General features: G+C 27.5%; 1 non-coding gene across 1 annotated transcript; it reads left to right on the forward strand.

Annotated features, from left to right (window-relative positions):
* The first annotated feature begins 4563 nt into the window (after positions 1–4563).
* Positions 4564–4645, forward strand: Trnal-aag. The gene has a single exon. It is a non-coding gene; the product is annotated as a tRNA-Leu (tRNA).
* Positions 4646–6000: the final 1355 nt, after the last annotated feature.

Consider the following 6000-nt stretch of genomic DNA (forward strand, 5'->3'; position numbering starts at 1 on the left):
TATGCACTGAAAACATGGTTAGTTAAGCCAACTATTTAGTTAGTAAGATACCGTACTGCAATTTCATTAGTTGATACTGCTATTTTATTAGTTAGTGCAACGATTCCATTAGTTGTCGTGACTATTCAGGTAGTACCAGCAACTAAGTAAATGGTTATCCCAACTAATAAAATAGCACTACCATATCTTACAAACTAAATAGTTGGCATAAATAACCATTTTTTTCAGTGTGCTTTACAAAAGCTACAAATTTTTTAATTTTAAAATATTTTAAAAATTTGGCTTAATATAAGACCGTTTTTCCTCAGAAATTTTTTCTTTTCTTTTACACCTTTAATGATTGGCAACTAAAAGGTGCAACCTAGAATTGTTCAACAACAAAGAATCAGACGTGAAAGTAACGGTTTTGTTAGTAGTCTCACTTACTTCGCTCAGCGTTTAGGTAACGCAAGTGGGTGGTATACAATATAATTTTAAAAATGCGCATTGTATTCCCCCATGTCGCTTCTCGGCATCGTGACTCGCGGGTTGGGCGATCCGATACAAAACGTGTCGCCCTGTCGCGTGCCATGGAACAGATGACGATAAACTACGTCTGTCTCGACTTAAGAGGTCGATATCCTTATTAAACAATTCCTTCGTTTATGCATAAACGAAGGAATCTATTGTGCATTTGTCCAACACCTAACGATTGAAAAGGTATTCTAATCCGAGGGGCTAACTCGAAAATGTTTCACTTAAAAAAAATTTTATTTTAGACTTAATTATTTAACGTAAATTTTTCATTCAAGGAATTTTAAAATGCAGTTTGAAAGACTTAACAAATTAGAAATTAGATGCGTTAGAAATAGACTAGTTTGAATGAAAAAAATTTCTATTAAATCAGATATGAATATACAATATAATAATTATTTTGATTGAAGAGTAATTTAAGAATTAATAAAATAATAGTTACTTTAAATATTGTTTCAATCTACAATTTAAAAATTTAGAATTTTTCAATTAAGAAAAAGAAAAATGGCCTAATATTTAGAAATATTTGAATTCTAATTTAAAATCATTAATTATAAATCAGATATTACAAAATAAAAAAATTTAATAAACGTTGAAATCTTATAATTTTCATTTTTCTACTTAAGAGGCTTTAATTTTTAAGTAAAATTGTTGAATTTTCATGTATAAATAAATATTTGATACCTATTATTCCTAGGAAAAAGTCGAGTAAATTGGAGAGATATTTAGAAGTTTTCAATAGATTCAAAATTAGTTTGAGATAAATTAATTGAAAAGTCCAGGTATACTGGTGAAATCCGGTTATTCGTACCGAAATTTGAGTGCAAATAGCCCACAGTCTAATTTAAAACAAGATATAGATTTTTTCAGATTCCTAACACAAAATTTAGAAGCTTTTTAAGAATTTTAAAAGATTCCAAAGAAGAAAAAACGTTTTCTCAACAATTTTAGAAAAATTGAAAATCATTTTTATTTTGGAAAATTAATTTTAATAAAATATTTAAAAACATTTCCCAAATTGTTAATAATTAATCTGTTAGATTTTAAGCAAGTTTTTTAAATTTGGCAGAATTTATCGACAAAATTTTAGAAAAAATTCGAATTATTTTATTATAAGTTTAGAAGTTCTGAAAATATTCAAATTTAAAATTTCAAATTAAAATAATTTAACTTTTTAGTTAAAAATAGATTGTCAGGTTTAGATCGGGAAAAGCAATTTTTTATTGATTGAAATCATTTTTTCTTTAATTACAGATGTGTGCGTTTTTATCTTTGTCAAAAATTGACAATTCTTTTCTTAATCGCTATCCAAGGCAGATTTTAAAAACCCTTCTAATCTTAAAATTCTCAACCGATTTTCTTCGAATTGGCTATAGTTTTTAAAAATCAAACTTTTTTCATACATGTGCAGTAGCTTAATATATTGGCAATATAATTTAATTTAATTTATAAACTGAAAATTGAATTTTGTATCGCTATCAGCAGTCAAGCCTGGGCCAGTTCCTTATCAGTGCCAATTTAAGTTTGTCAAATTCTCCATCTGTTTCCTCGAATGTGGATCATTTTTTTTATCAAGCACTCTTTTACAAAAATTCCATTTTTTTGTTGTATACTTTTTTACAAATTGAAGAGCATAAGCAGAAAATGACTTGTTTTGTGTTTAATTTACACTCAATTAAAGGTTTCGATGGAGGCATGGTTTATTTTGTATTAACTTATAAATACACTCCAGGATCCGAGCAGGAACTGGCTTACTTTGTGTTTATTTAATGATAAATTAAAGATTGCAATCAGAAACGGGTTTATTTTGTATATAATTATCGAAAACTGGTCTAGATGTATCAGGAGTAGGGCTCATTTTGTGTTAGATTATAATCAAATTTAAGGGTGGATCAGGAAAAGTGTTTTTTTTATGTTGATTTATTAAAAAATTTAAGAGTTGGATCAAAAATGAGATTGATTTGTATTTAACTAGAAACAAATTCAAAATTTGGATCGCAAAACGTATTATTTTGTTTATAATTGCCAAGAATATATTTTCTGATGATTTTAAAATAAATTTCAGGGTTTGTTCAGGAAAGGGCTGATTTCATTTTTATTTCTTAATAAATTCAACAGCGGGATCAAAAAAGAGATTTTTTTGTATTTATTTATCAAGAAATTATCTAGTGGAATCGAAAGTAGGGCTTATTTTGTGTAAAATTAGAAATAAATTTAAGGGTTTTCGAAAAAAAGGGCTTATTTTTCGTTCATTTATTAAAAACTGATGGTGCTGGGTCGAGAAGATGTTTAGATTGAGTCTAACTAGAAGTAAATTCAAGGGCTGGTTCTGAAAAAGTGTTTTTTCATGTTTATTTAACAACAAATTCAAGGGTTGGCTCAAAAAAGGGCTTATTTTGTCTTTGATCAGAAATAAATTCAAGAGTTGGTTTGGGAAAAGGCCTGTTTTGTAGTTAATTAAAAACAAATTCAAGCGTTTGATCAGAAAAGGACTTATTTTGTGTTTGATTAGAAATAAATTCAAAAGTTCGATAGGAAAAAGCGTTTTTTATATTTTTTAATTAACAAATTCAAGAGTTAATTTGAAAAGGACTTAGTTTACATTTAATTAAAAATAAATTCGATAGTTGGATCGGAAAAGGCATTTTCTATGTTTATTTATTAACAAATACAAGATTTGGATAGGGAAAGGGCTTATTTTGTATTTATTTATAAATTAGTTTGAGGGTTTAATCGTGAAAGGGATTATTTTGCGTTTATTTATTCAAAAATTCAAGCGTTGGGTCGGGAAGAGGCTTAATTTGAGTTAAACTAGAAATAAAATCAAGGGCTGTATCGGGAAAAGTATTTTTTCATGTTTTTATAACAATAAATTCAAAGGTTTGGACGGAAAAAGTTCTTATTTTGTGTTTAATCAGAAATAAATTCAAGAGTTGGATCGGAAAAAATGTTTTTTTTTTCATATTTATTTATAAGCAAATTCAAGAGTGCGATTGGGAAAGGGCTTGTTTTTCATGTAATTATAAACAAATTCAAGGGTTTGGTCGGAAAATGGTCGTATTTTGTGTTTAATCAAAAATAAATTCAGGAGTTGGAACGGAAAGTGTTTATTTTTTCATATTCATTTATTAGCAAATTCAAGAGTTGCATTGGGAAAGGGCTTGTTTATTATTTATTTCTAAACAAATTCAAAGGTTTCGTCGCAAAAAGGTCGTATTTTGTGTTTTATCAGATAAAAATTCACGAGTTCGATCGGAAAAAATGTTTCCTTTTTCATATTTATTTATTAACAAATCCAAAAGTTTAATTGGGATAGGGCTTGTTTCTCACTTAATTATAAACAAATCCAGGGGTTCAATCGGAAAAAGGTCTTATTTTGTGTTTAATCAAAAATGAATTCAAAAGATGAATAGGGAATTTTTTAAAATTTAATTATAAACAAATTCAAGTGTTTAATCAGAAAAAGGTCTTATTTTGTGTCTAATCAAAAATAAATTCAAGAGTTGAATCAGGAAAAGGTTTTTTTAACATTTATTTATCAGCAAATTCCAGAGCTTGATTGGGAAAGGGCTTGTTTTGCATTGATTACAACAATTTTCAGGGTTGCATCAGGAAGGGGTTTATTTTATGTTTAATTAGAAAAAAGTCAAAAGTTAGGAAAGGCGTTTTTTGGTGTTTATTTATTAACAAATTCAAGATTTGGCCCCGGAAGGACCATAAGCACCTGCGAGAATACTTTGGCGGGATTTTATTTAAGATTCGAATGGGATATCAATGGCAATTTTTTTTACTCTGAAAGTTATAATAATAATATATGCATATTACGTAAAATCAAATATCAATAATATTAAAATTACAATAGTTTATAAAAATCTGTATTACACAATCTACAGTCTAAAAAAATTAGTTTACTTTTAGCTAACAAAGTTGAATGGTAATTCTCGAATTACATAATGGGGAAACTATATATAATTGTGGTTTCAGCTATGCTGTGTCCTTTCAAGGTATTCTAAATCTGACCAAGAATTATAAACAGGTCTCACTTCAACTGGTAGCGTGGCCGAGCGGTCTAAGGCGCTGGTTTAAGGCACCAGTCTCCTCGGAGGCGTGGGTTCGAATCCCACCGCTGCCAATTTTTTTTCAAATTTATAATTCTTATCAAGTTTATATACTTTATAATATCATCTACTATACAATGCTTCACAATGTAAACATTACTATTAAAGACATATCATTTCTGGTTTGTACTTTATAATTCACAACTTTCAGTCTACAAAATTGAAACTTTAATTTATAATTTACAATCCATAATTAACAATAAACAATTTTTGTTAATGGAATTGTGTATCATATATTATGTTTATTTTATCAGTGTTTTTTTTCTAAATTGTTTATTGTAGATTGAAAAATTGTAACTTCAAAAAAATGTTCAATTATTTATTATAAATTAAGGGCCGTGAATAAGTGACGTATTTTTTTTCTTAAATTTTGTACAGCGCATCCGTCTTTTTTAGTGAACGCAATCCCCCCCCCCCCCACTCCAACTTACCGATCACGAGTCACTTTTCCCCAATAAATTTTTTTCTTGAATTTATTAAGGGTTTATCAAAAAATAAAGTGAAACAATTTGGGCCAGGGATGTGGGGGGGGGGGGGGTAAATCTACCTGTTTCCTATGAATTAAGAAAGTAGTAGAACTTCCAAAAAAGAAATTGATTTTTCAATACAAAACATGAACTCTCAAACAAAAATGTACTAGCTGATATTTTAACCAAAATAGATTTTCATTTTTGTAAACAGTTGAATTGGACAAAAAAATTCATTTTCAAAAAAATAGTTGAATTTTCAACCAAGAAAGACTTTTCAGTCAATACACTAGAAAAATTTCAGCAAGCCAAAATGATGAACTATATACAAAACAATTGAATTTTCAACCAAGTATATGAATTTAAAAAAATAATTTGTTTAAGAAGCTTATTAAGTATGTATCAAATAGGACGAGTTTTTTTTACAAAATACACATATTTTTAACCAAATACTCGATTTTTCAACCAAGAAGATCAATTTTCTACGTAAAAAAAACTTTCAACCAATTACATCAATTTTCAACTAAATAGTGGATTTTTTTTCGAAAACTTGATTTTTAATAATAAAAAAAATTTCCCAACAAATAGTTAAATTTCTAATACAAAAAGGCGAGTTTTTTTTTACAAACACTAAAATTTTCAACGAAAAGAAAAAAAACAATTGTTCAACAGACTTGATAAATTTGTAAGCAAAGAGATAAATCTTCAACCAAAAGGATTATTCCTTACTACAAATTTGACTATTCCATTATTTGTCGGAAACTAATAGTTTCTTTAATCAAAAATTCAAGTACTGACTGAAAGTTCAATTACTTCTTTGAAATTAAAAAAAAATTTTATTAGTAAAAAATTTCAGAACTTTGCTAAAAATTGAAAATTTAATTTATTTTTTATTAATTGAT

Source organism: Belonocnema kinseyi, chromosome 10, assembly GCF_010883055.1.
Source record: "Belonocnema kinseyi isolate 2016_QV_RU_SX_M_011 chromosome 10, B_treatae_v1, whole genome shotgun sequence".
In the NCBI taxonomy this organism is placed as follows: Eukaryota; Metazoa; Arthropoda; class Insecta; order Hymenoptera; family Cynipidae; genus Belonocnema; species Belonocnema kinseyi.